Genomic DNA, 20,783 nt, shown 5'->3' with positions numbered 1-20,783 from the left:
ATTCCAGTACTTGGCATTCCTCAAGGGAAATGAATGCACGTGTCCACAAAAAGACCCATGCAAGAAGAATCTTCATTTGTCTTGTCCAGCAAGTGGAATCTCTTCCTTATCAGCAGGAGTAGAAGTCTGAACACTTCTGGCCACAGCCTCTCGGTATCAGAGTCACCAAGGAAATACAAGCAGTCAAGCGCTGGATGGAAGAACAACACATTATTCACACAGAGAGGAGACAGAGCGGGATATGGGCTCTGCTTTAGTCCTGTGCGTTGGTCCCCCATGGCCAGCAGGCCCCTCCATTTGGCCTGCACACACAGCCTCTTGAGAAGCAGAAGAAAGGGTCCCGTCCCCTCCCCTCAGTAGGGGGCAGATACAGCAGCTGGTCAGGTGCCAGTCGATGCACATGTTTAAGTGGAACAAAGGGGTACGCACTAAGTCTGATCCAGGGAAAGATACTCCCACATAAGGAGGTGAGCCCAGCACAGACTGTGAGGACTCCTTGTCTCTTGGGAAGGAAGTGCTCCAGGCCCAAGGCCCATTTCCACCCGGCAAAGTGGAGGTGGAAAGACCCCTGGCAAGAGATCGCCCTTCTCCACACTTTCCTGTTGACATACAAACTTGGTGATGGGCACGGAGACAAGTCATTGGAGGCCACAACAAAGAGTTTGGAGTTTAAAGTCATTAAAAGTTTCGTGTGTAACAGCCCCAGTGACTGGAAAACAGGTTCTGATCACACCATTGCCTTCATGTAAGCCACCACCGACACGGCTGACTGGGTTATTCGCTCTGTGAGGCTCAGAGACAGGACGGTGCCCGTCCAGGGTTTCCCTTGGACTCCTTCCCAGGTTAGTGAGCTGTGAGGTCTCTTTTCTTTCCCCTGACCTCCCCCAGTGACTGGAAAAATGGTTCTGAGCACACTATTGCCTTCGTGTAAGCCACCAACAGGGCTGACTGGGTTATTTGCTGCATGAGGCTCAGACACAGGACAGAGCACGTGCAAGGCTTCCTTTGGATTCCTTGCCAGATTAGTGAGCTGTGAGGCCTTTTTCCTTCCCCTGAGGTGCCTGGTTGCGGGGAGCAAAAAGCTATAGTCTGAACGAACGACATTGCCGTGACTCGGATTCGAACCGAGGTTGCTGCGGCCACAACGCAGAGTACTAACCACTATACGATCACGGCGAGCTACAGGACAAGCGGCAATGTCTGAGCTTGCTCTAGTAATTTTGACGTCAATAGATTTCGATTATTAAGCGGATTTGTTCCCAGACAGCCACGGGGGGGTTCGCGCTTTTTTTTCTTTTATGCCTGCTCTGCTTTTCCCTCCCTTCCTCCCAATCCTCATATGTGATGAGAACAATTCTCATCTCCTCCACTCCAGCCTGGGCCTCCCTGCACCAGCCTCTCTCAGGAGGTCTCTCTGTCCTGGTCCGCACCTCCTCTGCTTCTCTCCTGCCTCTCCGTATTTCTGCTTTTCACCCTTCCTCTCTCCCGCCCCACCGACCGAAGCCGAGGTGAGCGAGAGGAGTGCAAGCAGCGCAAAGACTCAGGTGAAGGCGGTGCCAAGAACGGGAAGAGCCATCACTAGAGCCCACAGGGCGTTCTACTTGCTTTCCTTGGGACCCACGCTGCTCAGGCCCAGGGAGTCGCGGACCCGGACGTTTCCTGGGATGCTGGGTCTGACGCCTGCGAGAGGCAGGACGCGGCGACGGCCATTCCCCTGCGCTTCCGGCTTCGGAATCACTCAATGCATGGGTTTCAACCGTAGCCAGCAAGATGCGCCTCTCCGGTTTTCCGAGGCTTTGGAGCCAGCTCAATTGTTTTACAAAAGGCAGTGGCTCCGCCTCACGTTGGATGGGCCCTTGCTCTGCATGGTAATACCAGAGCAAGAGTTGACTGTTCGTGTGTGGCAGTCCAGTGGTGTGCTTGCTTCCAAGTCTAGAGGTGGGTGTTTCGAGCCCGTTCTACGGAGCGTTTCTTGCATTTTAAAAATGCTTAAACCGCTGGTAACTTTCTTCTATCCAGCACATGTCTCATGGAAAGGCAGAGCGACAGAGCAAGACCAACTTTATCCTCCCCTCCTCCGTGTCTCGCCTACCACATGAGGACATAAATCAAGGTCCGCTAGGATTCTGGAAACTCTCTCTCTCTCTCTCTTTCTCTCTCTCTCTCTCTCTCTCTCTCTCTCTCTCTCTGTTTTGAGACGGAGTCTCGCTCTGTTGCAAGGCTGGTGTGCAGTGGCGCGATCTTGGCTTACTGCAACCTTCGACTCTCTGATTCAAGCAATTCTCCTACCTCAGGCTCCCGAGTAGCTGGGATTATAGGCACGCGCCACCACGCCCAGTGAAGTTTTGTATTTTTAATAGAGACGGTTTCACCATGTTGGCCAGGGTGGTCTCCATCTCCTGACCTCGTGATCCGCCTGCCTCGGCCTCCCAAAGTGCTGGGATTACCCACCGCGCCTGGCCCGCTCTTCTCTCTCTCTCCCTTTAACTGTCATTCATTTAGCCCTTTCCATATGCTTTTGAGGTTAAATTGGTTCCGTGATTTTACAATTAACATATAACGCTCTAGACATTCCTGTACCGGACATTTTCAGCCACTGGTGTATTTCTACAGCATAGAGGTTCAATTACTATAGGAAGAGCAATTACTCTATCATAGTGTTCACACGGTTTTTATATAATTCCATTCTCTCTCCTCTGTTGGCTTATTAGCTATAACTCTTTCTTTTGTTATTTTAGTAATTGCCTTAGGGCTTAGAGCAAATCTTTTTAACTGATCACAGTCAACCTTCAAGTGATATTACACCTCACTTTCTGGCCTTGATGCTACTGCTGACATGTACTTTACTTTTACCTGTTATAAGCCCAACAACACAGTGTTACTGCTTTTGTTTACATAGTCAAATTTTTACAAAAGAAATTTACAAAATAAAAAAATACCTTGTATAGTTACCCATTTCTGGTGTTCTTCATTTCCTCATGTAGATCTGGATTTTCATCTGGTATTGGATTCCTTCTGCCTAGAGGACTCCTTTGATGTTTCTTGTAGTGTGGGTCAGCTAGTGGTGAATTTGGTCAGCTTTTGTACATCTCTAAATGTCCTTATTTCACTTCCAGTTTTGGGAATTTATTTTTTCTGGCATAGTATTCTAGGCTAACTTCCCCTGCCCTCAGTACCTTAAAGATGTTGCTTCTCTGCTCAAGCGCATTGCTGCTCCTGGTAGAGTCCGGCAGGAGCAGACAGGAAGCTGATGCAATCCTCATCTTTGTTCCTGTGTATGTGCAATGTCTTTTTCTTCTGGTTGGATTTGAGCAATGTTATTAAGATGTATCTAGGAGTGGTTTTCTTCATGTTTCTTGTGCTTCGGTTTCCTCAGCTCCTTGGGTCACTGGATTTATAATTTTTGTTATGATTGAGAAGTTTTCAGCTATTGTTTCTTCAGACATTGGCCAGGCACAGTGGCTCACACCTTCGGGAGGCCAAATCGGGAAATGTTGAGTGAGGCCTGAAATTCAAGACCAGCCTGGGCAATGTACTGAGACCCCATTCCTAATAAAAATAACACAAAGAAAATAAATGTTTTCTTTCCTCCCTGCTCCTTCTCAGGAACTCCCATTACTTGTAAATTAGACCTCTTAAGTCTGCCCGACAGTTCACTGATAATCTTTTCACTAAAAAAAAATCTTTTGTCTGTGAGTTTCATTTTGCATATTTTCAGTTATTCATGGTTCCATGTTCCCTGATCATTTCTTCCGCAACATCTAATCTGCTGTTAATCCCATCCAGCAAATTTCTCATCTCTGATACTGTGGTTTTGGTGTGATATTGGCTCACTGCAACCTCTGCCTCCCGTGTTCAAGTAGTCCTCCTGCTTCAGCCTCCCAAGTAGCTGGGACTACAGCCACATGCCACGACGCCCGGCTAATTTTTTGTATTTTGTATTTTGAGTAGAGATGGGGGTATCACCATGTTAGCCAGGATCGTCTTCATCTCCTGACTTTGTGATCTACTGGACTCAAACTCCCAAAGTGATGGGATTACAGTTATGAGCCACCACACCGGCTCCTTCCTCCCTCCCTCCCTCCCTCCCTCCCTCCCTCCCTTCCTTCCTTCCTTCCTTCCTTCCTTCCTTCCTTCCTTCCTTCCTTCCTTCCTTCCATGAGACAGGGTCTCACTCTGTAGCCCAAGCTGGACTTCAGTGGTGTAATCTTGGCTCACTGCAACCTCTGCCTCCCACGCTCCAACGATCCTCCCACTGCAACCTCCTGAGTAGCTGGGACTACAGGCACACACCACCATGCCTGGCTAATTATTCAATTTTTCTTGGTAGAGATGAGGTTTCGTCATGTTGCCCAGTCTGATCTGAAACTCCTGAGCTGAAGGGATCAGCCCACCTCAGCCTCCCAAACTGCTGGGATTACAGGCACCTGTTTGTTTGCAGAGAGGAGCAGTGGGCAGATTTCAGGTAGGAGAGTAAATCGGGTATCTGTTACTCCAACATTGCCAGGAGCCGAAGGCATCTCTTTACGTGTTCTTAGTTTGACTTCAACAGGAGGTGTGCCAATTTATCTTCCAATATATTTTTCTAACTCAGTGAGAGAGCCTTTTCCTTCGTGCTCTTGCCAGCACAGCAAAGTTTCCATATATCAGTCTAATGTACCAGTGAGGGGGTGGTGCCCGCCTGACTTACCTAAGCAGGAGGCACAGCAGAAAGACATGGTGGACACTGACTGCCCAGAGATACTCTCTGGCACATGTTCCACAGCTAAACCTCCAAGGTGTTTAGAAAGTCTTCCAATAATTGTAATTGTTTTCTCTGGTGATCTACCTAACTGAATCCAGAGAAAACTGGATGGAGGGACTCTAAACTGCTTCCTGTCAAGAGGCTAATCAAACAGGAGAGGAAAGAATGGCCCCTTCTAGACATTTGTTCCTCTTCTCTTTTCTTTATGAATTGTATTCTGCTTTTGTTGAATGCAAACGATCTACGGACGGTTCTCCCTCCTAGACAAGGGTGAATTAGCATGCTAATAACTACCTCTGTGTTATTCCTTCCTTGACGGTGTTTGTTTTGTTTTTCTGTAAAACTCATCTCACTGGAGACAAATCTCTGGAGCCATAGGATCCTGCACCTGACCATGCTTCTTATGCAGACCTGGATTCTTGGAGTTATTGGCTCCCTTTGCCTTGGTTCTTTTGTTGACTCTCTTCAGCAAAACTGAACTCTGACTTTTACACCCTAAATCGGGCTCTTGGACATACAGGTCCTTTTGCTTCCTGACACCTCCTCGACCCAGCCCAGCCTTTCCAACCTCTCCATCTGTGTCTGTCTGTCATACTCCAGGCTGTCCCTAGTATTACCCACTTTCTTCTCCTTCTCTTCAATGTTCAGGGTTTACCTTCCTCTCTACCTACAGAGTCCCACAGGCTGAAGGGGTGCCCCCTTACAGAGAGGTGAGCTCATTCCAGAAGGTGCCCTCTAGACTTGGAATAAACTTTACAAAGAACACTCAGGTTTGAAAAGCTTTTTCTATCTTCCCATTACCCGAATTATTCAAAGGACTAAAAGTGGGAAGTCCAGTAGAATTCTTGATGTCTCTCAGAAACCTGCATTGGAACGCCTTCATTCACCGAGCATTGGGTGCTCACGAGGTGTGAAGCCTTGCTCTAGGTGAGTAGCTGCATGGTGAGCAAGTCCTGCCCCACTGAGCCCACATCTGGAGGCATCAAGAAGGGACCGTGCAGTGGGAACACAACCAGCTTGTGTCCTCCCCACAAGCATTTCCCCATTCGGGCACAGGGAATGCACATGGTGAGCATGACAAATTAAGCATAGCAAAGGATAGGGAAGTGGGTGACTTCAGACCAAGAGGCTATGGTGGTCACGTGTGGTGGGGCGGCTTCCCATAGGGGAAGTGCAGGAGGCAGTGTGGGCCGGGGAGAATGTCATGGATCTGGTATTCCTGCATCTTGCCCCTACTCCCACGGCCTGGTGTCAACTCGGAAACATGACAACCACACAACTTCTGGCCTCCGTGTCACCACACTCTCAGGCATCTAGAACCTGTGCAATGGCACAAAGAAGTGAGGATACACAACCTGGGGGTGGGGGCATTTAATAATGGACAGGTGTCTGAGTCAGATGTCGTCAGACTTCCAGGCACCACTTGCCTCTTTGTGGAGCAATCAGGGTAGTCATCGGCAAAAAAACTAAAGACTACTCGTCCTGTTCCACACAGAGGCGTAGTTAACCTTGTAACTATTCTTTTCTGACCTTCATTCTTCCACGTCCAGATATATGGGGTCTTTGTTGCCCATCTGCTTCAAGTTAGATGATGAAAATCCTGCCTGAAGGCTTAAGGGTTTGTTAGAAAAGTAAATGCTGTTTACAAAAGGTGCATTTTAGGCAGAAGCTCAGTTCTGGAGCTCCAGAATCTACCTATCCCAAGCTCAATACGTACCTCCTTTCTCTCCCTCCCTCCTCGCCGCACCTGCCTTCGCTGATTCTTCAGGCTGCACATCTCTGAGAAGATGACAATCCCTAGCAGAAGAACAAGAGAACCTTGGACTCTTCTCTCCATGAAGCTGTAGACGTGAGCAGATAGCCTCATTCCATGGCAGTGTGACTCTGAAGTCACTCAGGTTTTCTGTGCCTCCATTTCTGCATTGTAAAATGGGCCCAATAGGAATGCGTTTCAAAATGGGGTGTTCCAAGTTTAAATAAGACACGGAATAAAACATTGAGCCCATGCCCTGATGCATAGTAAACACTCCAAGAGCATTAGTCATTATCACTATCATCATCACCGGTGGTCTCATCGCAGCTATTATCATTATCTACATCCATCTTTGAAAGAATTGCATATCCTTTTAGGGTATGGAGGGATCACAACCTATAACAAATCCAAAGTGACGAACATTTATTATTACAAATATTGCTGCTGGGAACATATTTCTGCATTTTAATCATCACCTGTGTGTTTCTCTATCAAATCTTCACATACCATTTGGGGATGTTGCAAAACACATTCCCTGACCGGGAATCGAACCCGGGCCGCGGCGGTGAAAGCGCGGAATCCTAGCCACTAGACCACCAGGGAAACCGACAAAAAGACCAATCTCCTTGTATGAAGAAAAAAAGAGGAGGTAAATACTAACTTTTTAAGAGGAGGAGAGCCCAACTGAAAGTGGCTCTCTGTGACCCAAGCGGGCTGCAGGACTGCAGGGCTCCAAGCAATCACTGCCCAGCTGCTCAACACCTCTCACCTCTGACAGCCTGGCCGCTGCTTTGGGCTGTATTGAGGCCAGGCCACAAGGAAACTGAGCGGTGTTCCATTGTAGCCTAGCTGTAGCACAGTGTGAGGCAGAGCCAAACACTTGCTCTCTTTCTGAGCCTCAGTTTCCTTGCCACCAAAGTGCAGACTTGGCTCTCAGCGGGTTATGAGCCGAGTCCTTCTGGTTCCTAATCTCTGAACTGGCTCAAGGGGCTCTACCGATAAAGACATTTGTAGGGGTCCCCTTTCGCCCCCGACTAGCTCAATTCGTAGAGCATGAAACTGAATTGAGGCGTCTTTGGCTCGAGCTCCAGGTGCAGATTTAGGTTCGTTTTCTTTTGTTCCGCCACGCAATTCAACCGGTTCCGCAACTGAGGTCGGGGTGCGAGGAAGCCAAGTGGGCTTCACAGGAAAGGCCTCCTTGGTTTCAGAGACATTGTAGCTGTCAGCTTGAAAGGTTCAGAAAGAAGATTTCGGCGATAGATGAGAAGACTGGAAATTTCTGGATCTAAAGCTAACATGAAGTGCACCTCATCTGGCGCCCTCGTCTCCGATCCAACTCACGGCGGGCAAACCAGGCCTGGTTCCTAGTGCTCAGCGGGGTTTCAGGTAGTAATGGAACTCCTCCCGTGCTTCTTCGGATCAAAGATGCAGCTAGGTTCCCCCATCCCACCCCTCAGGTCCACTCCCCTCCCTTGAAAAAAAAATAAAAGGAAAAGGTCGTTATGAAAGCCACCTTTCGTGTGTGAGGCAAACCTGCTGACCCCACTCTAGCTAAACGACCTGAGCACCGCCCCTTGAGGACACATCCACGAAAATCTTAGGCACCGCCTTGGGCAACTGCGTATTGCTGTCTATGACGGATGAAATTCGACTGCATCTCGACATTCCCGCTGCCCCAGGAAAGTGCTGGCAAAAGGCCCCGGGAAGCACCTGCGATCCCTCAGGTAAGAAGACTGTGGATCGCAATAGGCCCGGGCTGAGGGTTCCCCGCCTGCTCCCGAAATGAAGACCCTGGAGACCCATAGCCGGGCTACGGGGTCCCGATTCTTTCCGCGGGGTATCCAGTTCCAGAACTAAACGCCGGTGTGCGGGATTCGCCCCGCTGACACTCTCCGGCTCCCAGAAGCTGCAGCAGCCGGCGGGTTTTGAGCTTCCGAGTCCCGGGCGCACAGGAGTGTGGAGGCCGCCCCTCCAAGGCTGTAGACCCCGCCTCGGGGCCTTTTCCCTGGCGCCGGCAATCAGGGCTCATTCTTTCACAGGGTATCGACCCTTCTGGTCCTCCCAGCAGCCGCAGGACCCTCCCTGCCCACCCTTCACCCAAGCCAAGGGGCCTCATCCTTGCTCTTTCCTGGCGGGCCCTCCACTTAGGGTGTCAACAGAGGTAGGTCAGGGGAGAAACCTGGATTTCTACACACACCTGGCTACAATGAGATGGCGCTACTCCCCTTCCCCTGCAGAAGCAGACTCAGAAAAAGGTAGTTAAAACAGAAGGTTTAAATAAAATCGAGAGTCTGATAACATAATACCCAAAAGTCCAAGTTTCAATTGAAAATCATTCATCATACCAAGAACCAGGAAAATCTCATACTGAATGAAAATAGACAGCAAATACACACTGGCAATATGATGAGAGAGGTGTTGGGATTGTCTGACAAAGATTTTAAAGCAAGCAAGCCTGATGAAAATGCTTTAGTAATTACGAGCACATTTGAAATCAATAGACAAATAGAAAGCCTTAGCAATTAAATACAAGATTTAAAGGAGAACCAAATGGAAATATTAGAAGTGGAAAATACAACAACCAAAATAAAAAGTCCGGCACATAGGCTGAACAGGAGAATGGATGGTGCACAGCAAAGAAATCCATCCACTGCACATGGAAAAAGAAAAGAAATTACACAATCTTAACAGGGAAAAACTAGACTGGGTGAGAAAGTGAACTGAACCTCAGGGACCTGTGAAACTACCTTAAATGGTCTCACTTTCATGTTGTTATCTATGTCTGGAAGGGGAAGAGGAAGAGGACCAGGCTGAAAACATAAAGAAATAAATGGCTAAAAGCTTCTCAGAGTTGGCAAGAGACGTAAACCTACAGGTTTGAGAAGCCGTGAGAACCCCAAATGGGATAAAACCCAAAGAGGTCCATGGCAAGACACATGAAAAAATATAATATCGGAAATGAAAGACAAAGAAAATATCTTGAAAGCAACAGAGAAAGGTGACACCTTACCTAGAAAGGAAAAACAATTCCGGTGATGATGGATTTCTCATCAGAAACCCACGGAGGCAGAAAGAAGTTGCCCAGTGCTTTTCAAGCCGTGAAAGAAAACAATTGTCAGCCCAGACTCCTCTCTCCAGCAGAAACATCTTTCAGGGATTAAGGGGAAGATCAAAACAGTTTCAGATTAAGAAAAGCTAAGGGAATCTCTGACCAGCAGTTCTACCCTAAAAGAAAGGCTAAAGGGACTTCTCTAGACAGAAAGGGAATGATTAAAGAAGAACCTTGGGACATCAGAAAGAAAATTTTAAAAAAATACATGGTAAGCAAAATAGGCCTTCCTTCTCTTGAGTTTTCTAAAGTATGATTGATGGTTTCAGAAAAAATTGTAGCATTGTTCGACTGTGGTTCTAACTCTCCTTAAAGAAAATGTTTGAAACAATTATAAACTGGGAGGGTAAAGAGACCTACAAGGGAGGTAACTCGTCTGTCATTCACTGAAGCTGATACAACAATGATACCAGTATACTGTGTGGTCAGATATAGATGCACAGACATATGAATGTCTGTAAAAATCAAGAGGGCTATGCAAACAGATATACTCAAAAACACTATAGATAAGGCAAAACACCATTCTCAAAGATGTTCAAGTCACCACAGGAAGGTAAGGAAAAGAAAGCATATCCAGAAAATGACACCAGAGAGAACAAACACAAAAGGAAAAATATAATGGCAGATTTAAGCCCTAACATGTCAATCATCATATTAAATATCAATGGCCTAAGTACACCAATTATAAGACACAGATTGGCAGAGTAGGTTAATGGACATGACCCAACTATATCCTGGCAACAAAGAGACTACCTTCAAATATGATGATACAGGCAAGTTGAAATCAAAAGGATGGGAAAAGATATATCATGCAAACCTTAGACAAAGGAAAGCAAGACTGGCTATATTAATGTCAGATACATTATATTTCAGAACAAAGAAACTAATCAGAGACAGAGAGGGACATTAGATAACGAGGAAACAACCAATCCACCAACTCCTCCCCTGACAAAAGTCATAAATGTCTATGCAAAAACAACTGAAAATACTGAACAGAGAACTAGACAAATCCACAAATATAGCTGTATGCTTCAACGTTCCCCTTTCTCACAATTTATACAACAATCAGACAGAAAATCAACAAGAATGTAGAAGAACCCAACAGCATGATCAACCAGCAGGACTTAAATTGACAATTTTAGAACACGCAACCACACCAGAATATACACTGTTATGGGATGCATTGTGCTGAGTCCCCTCCCCCAAATTCATATGTTGAAATCAGAACATTAGTAGCAACTAGTGATATACTAATTAAAATCACAATGAAAAATTGCTACATACCTATCAGAATGACCAAAAGAAAAGTGTAACCACATCAAGTTCTGTCAAGGATTCAGAGAAAGCTGGATCACTCATACATTGCTGGTGGGAATGTAAAAGGTTACAGCCCACTCTGGAGAATATCTGTATAGTTTTTACTTTTAAAACTATATGTGCAACTACCATACCACTTAGGAATTGCATTCCCTGCGTTTATCACAGAGAAATAGAATCTTATGTTCACACAAAATCTGTATACTTAAAGTTTATAGCAGCCTTGTTTTTAATAGGCAAAAACTGGGGAAACAATGTATAGATGACTTTCATGAGGAGAATGGTTAAACTATGTTATATATCCATAGCATCAAATAGTCCTCAATAATTTTTTTAAAAAACAACAAACTATTGATACCCACAATAACCTGGATGAATTTCCACAGAATTATGCTGAGTGGACAAAGGGTAATCCCAAAGGGGACATGGAGGATTCCATTTACGTAACATTCTTGAAATGAATAAATTATATATGAATGGGGAATACGTTAGTAGTTGCCAGGGGTTAAGGAGGAAAGGAGGAGCAGCACTGAAGATACAGGGTCATGGCTATAAAAAAGCGACATGATGAATCCTGGTGTTGATGGAAATATTCTGTACCTTGCTTGTATCAATGTCAAGCTCCAATGTATTTGCAGGAGGGCACTGGGGAGGGCAATCTGCTTCACTCAGTTTACTGATTCAAATGTCAATCTCTTCCAGAAACGCCCTCAGAGACACAGTGAGAAATCATGTCTAACCAAATATCTGGGCACCCCCTGGCCCAGTCAAAGTGACACAAAAATTAACCTTCACAAATACTCTCAATAGAAGTGACTAAAAAATGTAGCAACATGTCCTGCCTGTTTATCCCATGACAATTAATATATTCCAGCATAACACTGGCTTCCGTTCCCTTACTATAGCAACATGTAGGAGTTTCATTTACCGTGAGGATAATTTTGACATTATGGAGTCGTACATACTATTGCCACTTGTGGATTGTCATTTTGCCATGGCTTTCTTATACAAAATATCAATAAACTGGATACTTCGATAATGTGAGTTTGAATTTCATCCTGGCTGCATAAGTCACTTTCCATTTTGACAAATCCTAGAAATATTTTTATCTCCTGAATATTGGTAACACATTCCTATTGCGGGGCCCACTCTCAATCTCATGGTTTCCTTTATTTTCAGTCAGATCTCAATAGCTATGCCCGGGCTGCTTGAACGTCACTGAAAATGGCCCATGGCCATGTCCATCTATCAGAGTCCAGTAAAATCCTGGCCATGGAATGGAGGGATGAAAAGTGAGAACCACCAAACTCAGCAAACAAAGACTCAGTTTAAACCTCTGTGCTAAGAGATGATCAGGTTCTATCATGGCTTCTAATAGCATAAGACCATGTCCCGTGGATTACCCTAGGCTCCCATGACAATGCCTACTTAAGAAAGCTCAAGGCTGCCAGAGGAACTTACTTTATTTCTAGCCAATACCTGCTGACGATGGTAGGTTAATTCTTATAGCACTTACTAAGAAGGGAATCCTTTTCCATCCCTTTGAGAAATGTGTGTATCTCCTAGGGACTCCAGTGTGTCTTTCCCCAGGATCTGAAAGCCATTCCTTTGAGGTGTAGTCCTTAGGAAGGACTGAATCTCTGTCTTCTGGTCTCTGTGGGAGGTTAGAATTCTAATGTCTAACATTGACAGGTGGCAGACACAGCTGTCTTGATAAGGCAGAAGCTTACAATGACCAATCTTTTGTAATGTTTCACTTGTGCCCCACCCTCTCCCCTGCCTCACTCTCTGATTAGAATGCCATCACCTCTGCACAAATGCGATGGACCTCAGCCCCTTCCTCTGTGGTCAGTAGTTACTGAATAAAATCTGTTTTCACAGCTTTGACTAATGTCTGGCTTTATCTTTGAGAAAATAAGCGTGAGCAATTGTTTTCAGTGACATGGCAGCTGCAAAGAGAGGCACAGACATGGCAGGAGAGGGAGGAATCATCTGACCCTTCTCATTTCATATGCATCAATTACTGCCTGGTGTTTATGAGCTTGAGACTTGGCACGGTTGTCCTGCTGTATCACTCCATGGCTCTGCAGCAAGACTTGAATAGGCTGGTGGTGACACTTGGTGTGTCATTAAGGGTTCACAAGAAAATGAAAGGAAACATAGAAAAATTGATTTTGAAAGTTGTTGCCTCTCCTGCTTCCTGATACAGAGTGTGTATGATATTGCTGTGTGATGTTAGTTGGACTGCAATTTAGCACAACAGCTGTTCTAATAATTGGCAGTTTCTTATTGAGTTAAGCCTACCTGAAAAGCAAGCACACTTGCTTTTATTGATTACCCACATAAAATGAGCAATACATCCAACAAGGCTTCTACCAAAAATGTTCTTATTAACCTCATTTTTATACTAAGGAAAAACTGGGTACAACACAAGTCTTCATCAACAGAATAATTTAATACCGACTGTTATATACTCATAAAACAATCCCAGAAGTTCACTCGATAACATCAAAACAAGAAACCCACACTAGTGCCACTGATGGCAGAAAATCATGATACAAAAATGAGAGAGACGAGAGACAGAAAATGTACTATAGCCATAGTAGTGGGTAAAAGCCAAAGAGCTCAGTTTCTACTCATAATATTCGGTAGAAGAACTGAAGGAACATGAGCCAATAGCTGTAAGGGCCCAGGTCTGCACAAGGTGGCTGTTGTGTGCAGGGTTCTGTTGGCTCCAATGATGGATCTCAAAAGGGCTAATTTTTATGGACATAGCCGCTGCAGAAATCTATCAAAGAATAATAAAGGGATAGCTATTTGCGTGTTGATTTACCATTGTGTAGAAGGGAGAACAGGCATTAGATTGGTTTGGTCAAACAAAAGCAAAACCAAGATTTGTGAAGAAAAGAGGAAAAGGGAGAAGAAAAAAGTCATCTGGGACCTTTGTGATTTTGCTCCCCTTGGATACATGACTTGACAGAAAGCTGTCAAAGAGGTCACTGTGGCGCATCTTCTCTGGACCCACATGGCTTGGTCACCATAGAAAACAATTACAGATGTTGGAGGACTTTAAAACATCCTAGAAGTTTAGCAGCTCATCCTATGCCACAGAATATCTGTGTGTAATGTCCACCATGTCCTTCGGTTGCTCACCCCCTCAGTTAAGCCAGCAGGATGCCTCTCCCCTCAGTGGAATATCATACATTGATGTGTAGAAAAGTTTTTTGTGCCGGCAAGTAAATGACAAAAGGGACATTGATAGAATTGGGAAACAAATTGGAATATGATTTGGTACTGCTCCCACGGAAGATAAATTTGTAGAATGTACTCAAATTAGAAGCATTACATAAATGCTGTAGTGTAAAACTGGCACATCCTGTTCTCTACACTATGGAAACATCTGCAGGAGTGACCAAAAATATGTGTACAAGAATAGTGGAGACTGCAGCATCATTTGTAATCCTAAAGCCATGAAACCCACCTCATTTCAAAAACATCTTGAAAAGGGTTAACTCATGCACAAACAGAGGAAGAAATGCTGTTTTTACAAACAATGGCGAGGATCACCATGAGGATGACTGATTCCACTGGTCACATTATTGATAGAAGAATCACTAAACCCAGGCACATCCTGGGGACAGAATACTACTGTAATAGGTCTCCTATTATTAAACATGAAAAAGTCGAGGCACGTTACTACCCCAAGCCTTCCATGGGAGCAAAGAACATTTTTATCACACTAGAAGTGAGTCCCTGTCTAAGGTCTCTGGGATTCCTGAGTTTGACAGGTACAAGGCACCATGGCCCTTGCCAAACCTCAGACCTAAGAAGGTGGGGAAGAGGACGTGTATGTCTCCTGATTAGGCTGGAGTTGATTGTATATCAACAGAAACGGGTTAAAACAACAAAGCAAGGAGTCCCGGGACCACCAGCCTTTCTGTTAACAGAGGAAGGCGCTAACTGATTGCACCACAGAGACCACTACTACTGATTCTACTGGGCGCTACATGCAGGGCACACTCACCAAACTCTCTCCGTCCCTTCCGTCCTGAGGGCCTGCCCGTCAGCAGGGAAAACTGGAGAGATTAGAGCGGTGAGTCGCGCTGATCACGTTGCACACCCGCGGGTTGGGAGATTCTGAAGCCAGAAGGACAGCCTAATGGCCTTCCACAGCCCTGCCCCTCCCCTGCTTCAGAAAGCCCCGAAATGCCCCGTCTGCGACCCGGGCCCGAGCCGCCTGGGGGCCCAAGGGAGGCTGGATGCCCGGTGGGCTCCCAGGATGGCTCTTCCCGTTCTTTGCGCCGCCTTCACCCAGTAGGGGAGCCTGTGCCCACCATGCCCAGTCTCTTTCGGGGCCGCTGCGGAGCTTGCGCTGCGGTCTTCGGATCCTGTGTCCGCAGGTGGGCTCCACCAGGGCAGGGATGGTGATGAGAGTCGCTCTTGGTCCCCTCGCGGGGAGCAGGGCCTGCCACTCACCAGGGTCATCGCCTTTGGCTTTTAGTCCTTTGAAGAGTCCTGAGAATGTAAATCATGAGCTATTTTTCTATGGGGAAGTTTTGTTTTGTTTTGTTTTGTTTTGTTTTGTTTTGCGACAGGGTCTCACTTGGTCGCCCAGGCTGGAGTGCAGTGGTGCAAACAAGGCTCACTGCAGCCTCGACCTCCCGGGGCCAAGTGATCTTCTTACCTCAGTCCCTAAGTAGCTGAGACGACAGGCGCGCGCCACCACGCCCGGCTAATTTCTGTATTTTTTGTAGAGACAGGATTTCGACATGTTGCGGAGGTTCATCACGAAGTGGAAGTAAGCTCTTTTTAAAAAGCATTTATTCCGATTGATTTATCGGGATCCTGTGGGGCGCGCAAGGGACGAGGCCTCCAGTGTCCTCTCTTCCCGCTCTGAGGCAGGGAGCTGCCGGGGCTCAGCTGCGCTGTTTTTGTGTGCCTGTCTAGGGCAGGAGGCCGGAGCCGGCAAGGGTTGAATCCAACAGGGAATTGCGAGGAGGAGGGCAAGGAAGTCGATAGAGGCGTGGACCCGGGAGACTGAACTTCGCAGTAGCTTTGTGCAGCGGTAAGGACTGCACAAGGGAGACGTGAGAAGAGTTGTTTTTTTTTTTTTTTTTTTTTTTTTATTGTAGCAGAATGGGGAAGAAAGGGAGGAAAAACGGAGAGACAGCAAGAAAGAACGAAATCTACGCGGACCCTTAGGTCTCCAAAACGGAAGCAGCCCTGCATTAAGTTTAAAGAAAGAGCCCGGCGCGCTTCAGCTCCTGCGGCTCGCGGTTATCATACTGTGTTCAGTACTCTACGCTGTGACCGCAGGAGGCTTGGCTAGAATCCGAGTCATGGCAACGTCCATTCTTTTTTTTTTTTTTTTTTTTTTTTTTGAGGCGGAGTCTCGCTCTGTCGCCCGGGCTGGAGTGCAGTGGCCGGATCTCAGCTCACTGCAAGCTCCGCCTCCCGGGTTTACGCCATTCTCCTGCCTCAGCCTCCCGAGTAGCTGGGACTACAGGCGCCCGCCACCTCGCCCGGCTAGTTTTTGTATTGTTAGTAGAGACGCGGTTTCACCGTGTTAGCCAGGATGGTCTCGATCTCCTGACCTCGTGATCCGCCCGTCTCGGCCTCCCAAAGTGCTGGGATTACAGGCTTGAGCCACCGCGCCCAGCAACGTCCATTCTTGAGTGCAGCGCTCTTCTTTCCCTTTCGCCTCCAACCTGAGCCTAGGCTGCGCCGTTGACCTGCGGCTAGAGAGGTCACAACTTTCCTGTGGCTTAGAACTCTCCGTAGAGTCAAGAATAGAGGGAACTCCTACCCTGCACACCTAGGGGTCCAGTTATCTTGAAAGGCTTTTGCTTCCTCTCTGAGCAAGTACAACACCCAAAAGGTGAGGTGCCGCCTGTTAGTCAGCCTTATTGGAATCTTTTACTGTTGGCCTGATGTGGCCCTACCTGTTTTTCTGGCTCAGATATTTCAAAAATCCGTGGGGCCTTTTCAGGCCAAATCAGAAATGGAACAAGAGAAGATGAGAGTTCGCACTCTAACTGGCTATTTTAAATAAAACCTAAAGAATACAATAAAATCTAAAGTTAATGACAATCTCCAACCTCAATTTTAAATTTTGTTTGTATTTATTTATTTATTTATTTTGCTATCAGTAAATGACTGAAGTATAATCGACAGAGACCAAAGTGCACCAATCTTAAGTGTGTGGCCCAGTGCATTTTGACAAAAGAAACCATCACCTAGATCAAGTTACAGGACAGTTTCAACAGACCAAAAAGTCATGAGAGCCCCTTTTCAGTCAATCCTCACCCCATCCCCACTTAGGCAGTCGCCATTTCATTTCTATCTCTGTGGTATACTTTTGCTTCTTGTAGAAATCACATAAAGGACTATACTGATTGTGCCTGTGTTTTTCTTTTTTTTTTTTTTAAATGCAACAATGGTTATGAGATGCTTCCATTTTATAGCATGTATCTCAGCTCTTTGGTGTTAATGAGTGTTATTCCAACATATGAATATACTAGAGTTAATGGACAATTGGAATATTTCTAGTTTTGGCTATTGTGAATAAGGTGTTTGCAAATATTCTACTATGGGCCTTTTTATGGGTCTGTGCCTTCATTTCTGTTGAGTATAAACCTAGTAATGGAATGGCTGGGTCATGAAGTAGGTGTCTTTTCAACTGTATTAGAAACTATTAGACAGTGTTTTAGAATGGTGGCACTATTGTATTCTCTTTTGTCTTTTTATTTTATTTTATTTTATTTTATTTTATTTTATTTTATTTTTGAGACAGTCTCACTTTGTCACCCGGGCTGGAGTGCAATTGCACAATCTCTGCTCACTACAACTTCTGCCTCTCGGGTTCAAGCAATTCTCCTACTTCAACCTCAGCCTCCCAAGTAACTGGGATTACAGGTGCCCATCAAAACACCCGGCTAATTTTTGTATTTTTAGTAGAGACGGGGTTGCACCACATTGGCCAAGCTGGTCTTAAACTCCTGATCTCAAGTGATCCACCCAGCTCGGCCTCCCAAAGTGCTGGGATTACAGGCGTGAGCCACCACTCCCCGCTGTACTGTTATATTCTCTTGCCAGCAACAAGAATTACACTTGCTCTGCATTTTTATAAGCCAGTGGTTTTCCCTGTCTCTTAAATGTTACTCACTCTGATGGGTGTGTAGTGGTGTATCATGGCATTTTAAATTTGTGTTCCCTGAATGAGTAATGAAGCCAAGAATCCTTTCTTATGCCATTTGGCCATTAAGAAATTCTCTTTGGTAAATTCTCTTTGGTTCAAGTGTTTTGCCTATTTTAAATTGGCTTGACTCTTTTATCCTCCCCACATTATACACAAACTTTTCTATTAGAAAAGTTGAGGAGATAGTATACAAAATGGAGTAAAGAGGATGGAATGGGTTTTTGGAAACCAATTCACACTTTAAAGTTGTTTTAATATCCCCCATCCCCAAAGAACAATGTATGTTTTCCAAAGACATTCCCTTACTGAAATATGCAGAGAAAGTGTGGGATAAAAGAGCGTATAATAAACTCCTCAGAACGAGTTTCTGAAAGTGGACAGGGAAATGGGAGTGGGATAAACAGAGAAAAGAAGGAAAGACAGTAAGGGCCTTGCTCAGAGCAGCCACCATAATGTGCCCTGAGCTAAGGTGCATGATTACCTTTTCCCTGTGCACCTGAGATCTAAGAAAATACATTAACTAATCAGGGACATGGAATTTCAAAACCACTACAGGAAAACAAAACATTTACCCAGACAGACCAGTCTAGTTAAGAAAGGTAGGAAGAGATTTTATAAACAAAGCAAAAACACAGAAATCATACAATGAGGTGGTGAGAATGAGACTAACCATGCCCATCATCTCCAACATAACACTAATTACTGCTCATTATAATGGATTTAAGTCTCTCAGATTGGATAGAAAAGGAAATGCCAGCTCTAATGGTTTAATGGGCAGAAAAGGGTTAAATATTCAAAGCAGGCCTTTTCAGGAATTTGAAAGAGGTGTAGGAGGAGAGAAGTTCAATTTTCACCCTGGTTTCCTGGAGTATCCCAAGCATAGTTCCAAGAGTTCAGCTTTCCAAACTGGGGTCCCTGTGTTCTGATGGCCTTTTTTGCAGGAAGTAATGATGTTCGTGTCAAGGTTGGGAGGAAAGGGTTTGGGAGGCACCAAGCAATGGTGAGGCAAAGAGAAGATATCAAGGAGCAAGGCAAGAACTTTCCACAGGCTCACACTGGATATAGGAACAGAGACAAGAAACTGGGTGAATTTCTGATGTTTTCCTACAGAGGTTTGTTATCCAGTTGCACAGAGCCTACTCAGAATAAGGCTTTTTCAGGTCAGCTCTTTTAATGTGAAGCCATAACTTTGTGATGTTGCCTGATGCAAAGCTCCACTGTGAGCCTTTGCTCTGGGTGTCTCTTTTGGTAGCCGCATCAAAGAGAACATGGTGAAAATCTTGACTCCTTTCCCCAAGTCTGTGTCTTAAATGTGTCCAAGGCTGCAGAGCTTGGGGTCAGGAGGCATTGGCAGTTCAGTGGTAGAATTCTCACCTCCCACACGGGAGACCTGGATTCCATTTCTGACAAATGCAGCATCCTGTCTTTGTGCCCTGTGGTTTTTACAGTTACTTACTGTAATTGTTCCTCAGGGAAGTCACAGCCTCTCTAATAAAGAAAAAAAGAAAAAAAGATGCTACTGTATAGTCCTTGGGTTTGTTCCCTAGCGGAATTTATCTTTCTTTTTTTAAATTTGTGTTTGTTTCTCTGTTTGAGACAGAGTCTCAGTCTGCCACCCAGATTGGAGTGCAGTTGCACGATCCTGGGTCACTGCAACTTCCACCTTCCGGGCTCAAGCGATTCTCATGCCTCAGCCTCCCAAGTAGCTGGAATTACAGGCATGTGCCACCATTTCCTGCTAATTTTCCTATTTTCAGTAGAGACGGGGTTTCACCATGTTGGGTTGGCTGATCTTGAATTCCTGACCTCACATAATCCACCAGCCTCGGTCTCCCAAACTCCTGGGATTACAGGGTGAGCCCAGCCCCAGAGTGGAATTTATCTAAGCAGGGACTTCGCAGAGATAGTCTTTGAAGCAGCCAGTGGGTCTGGTTGGTCTCTACGTTTCTACATATTTGGCCCTAAAACTGGCGCAACTTTTATCATCTCTGCTGTCAGATTCCTGCAATACAAAGAGTCACCTGATCACTGATTCTTTGCCTGGACCTTGGATAGACCATTGGACCACATCTTGCGATGGAGTGCGGCTGAAGAAATGACATTCCCGAAAGAAGAGAAGCTGTGGGGTTGGGCAAACAACTCAGTGGTGGGGGACTGGGGCTCAGGGAAAGGGGAGGCATGTGGAGAGGACCCCCACCTGTCGAGGAAGGCCCAGTCTTTGGTGGTCTTGGCAAAATGAAGGATGGGCCCCAGGTGGAGAGCAGCACATCCACAGAACTCATTTCTATCACCCCTGTTTGCTTTACACTCCACCAGGCAAATCTTCTGTCTACCAAATCTTCTATCTAGGGATAGAGTCTAGCTCTGTCGCCGGGGTGGAGTGTAGTGTGCGATCTCGGCTCATTGTAACCTCTGCTCCAGGGTTCAAACGATTCTCCTGTCTCAGCCTTCTGAGTAGCTGGGATTACAGGCATGAGCTGCCACGCCCAGCTAATTTTTGTATTTTTAATAGAGACGGTGTTTCACCATGTTGGCCAAGATGGTTTTGATCTGTTGATGCAGAAATGGAGACAGGGCAAATGGAAAACTCTTTCAAGCAAAGTTTTGGGATGCTGGACTGATCTCTGTTTTTCCTCCTACAACCTGCCACACCTGCTATTTT

General features: G+C 45.7%; 2 non-coding genes across 2 annotated transcripts; both read right to left on the bottom strand.

The window, feature by feature from the left end:
• Positions 1-1,104: 1,104 nt before the first annotated feature.
• Positions 1,105-1,176, bottom strand: TRNAH-GUG. The gene has a single exon. It is a non-coding gene; the product is annotated as a tRNA-His (tRNA).
• A 5,852-nt stretch (positions 1,177-7,028) lies between these two features.
• TRNAE-UUC lies at positions 7,029-7,100 on the bottom strand. The gene has a single exon. It is a non-coding gene; the product is annotated as a tRNA-Glu (tRNA).
• Positions 7,101-20,783: the final 13,683 nt, after the last annotated feature.

Source organism: Rhinopithecus roxellana, chromosome 8, assembly GCF_007565055.1.
Source record: "Rhinopithecus roxellana isolate Shanxi Qingling chromosome 8, ASM756505v1, whole genome shotgun sequence".
Classification (NCBI taxonomy): Eukaryota; Metazoa; Chordata; class Mammalia; order Primates; family Cercopithecidae; genus Rhinopithecus; species Rhinopithecus roxellana.
The sequence above is the reverse complement of the archived record's forward strand: the minus strand, read 5'-3'. Positions and strand labels throughout refer to the sequence as shown.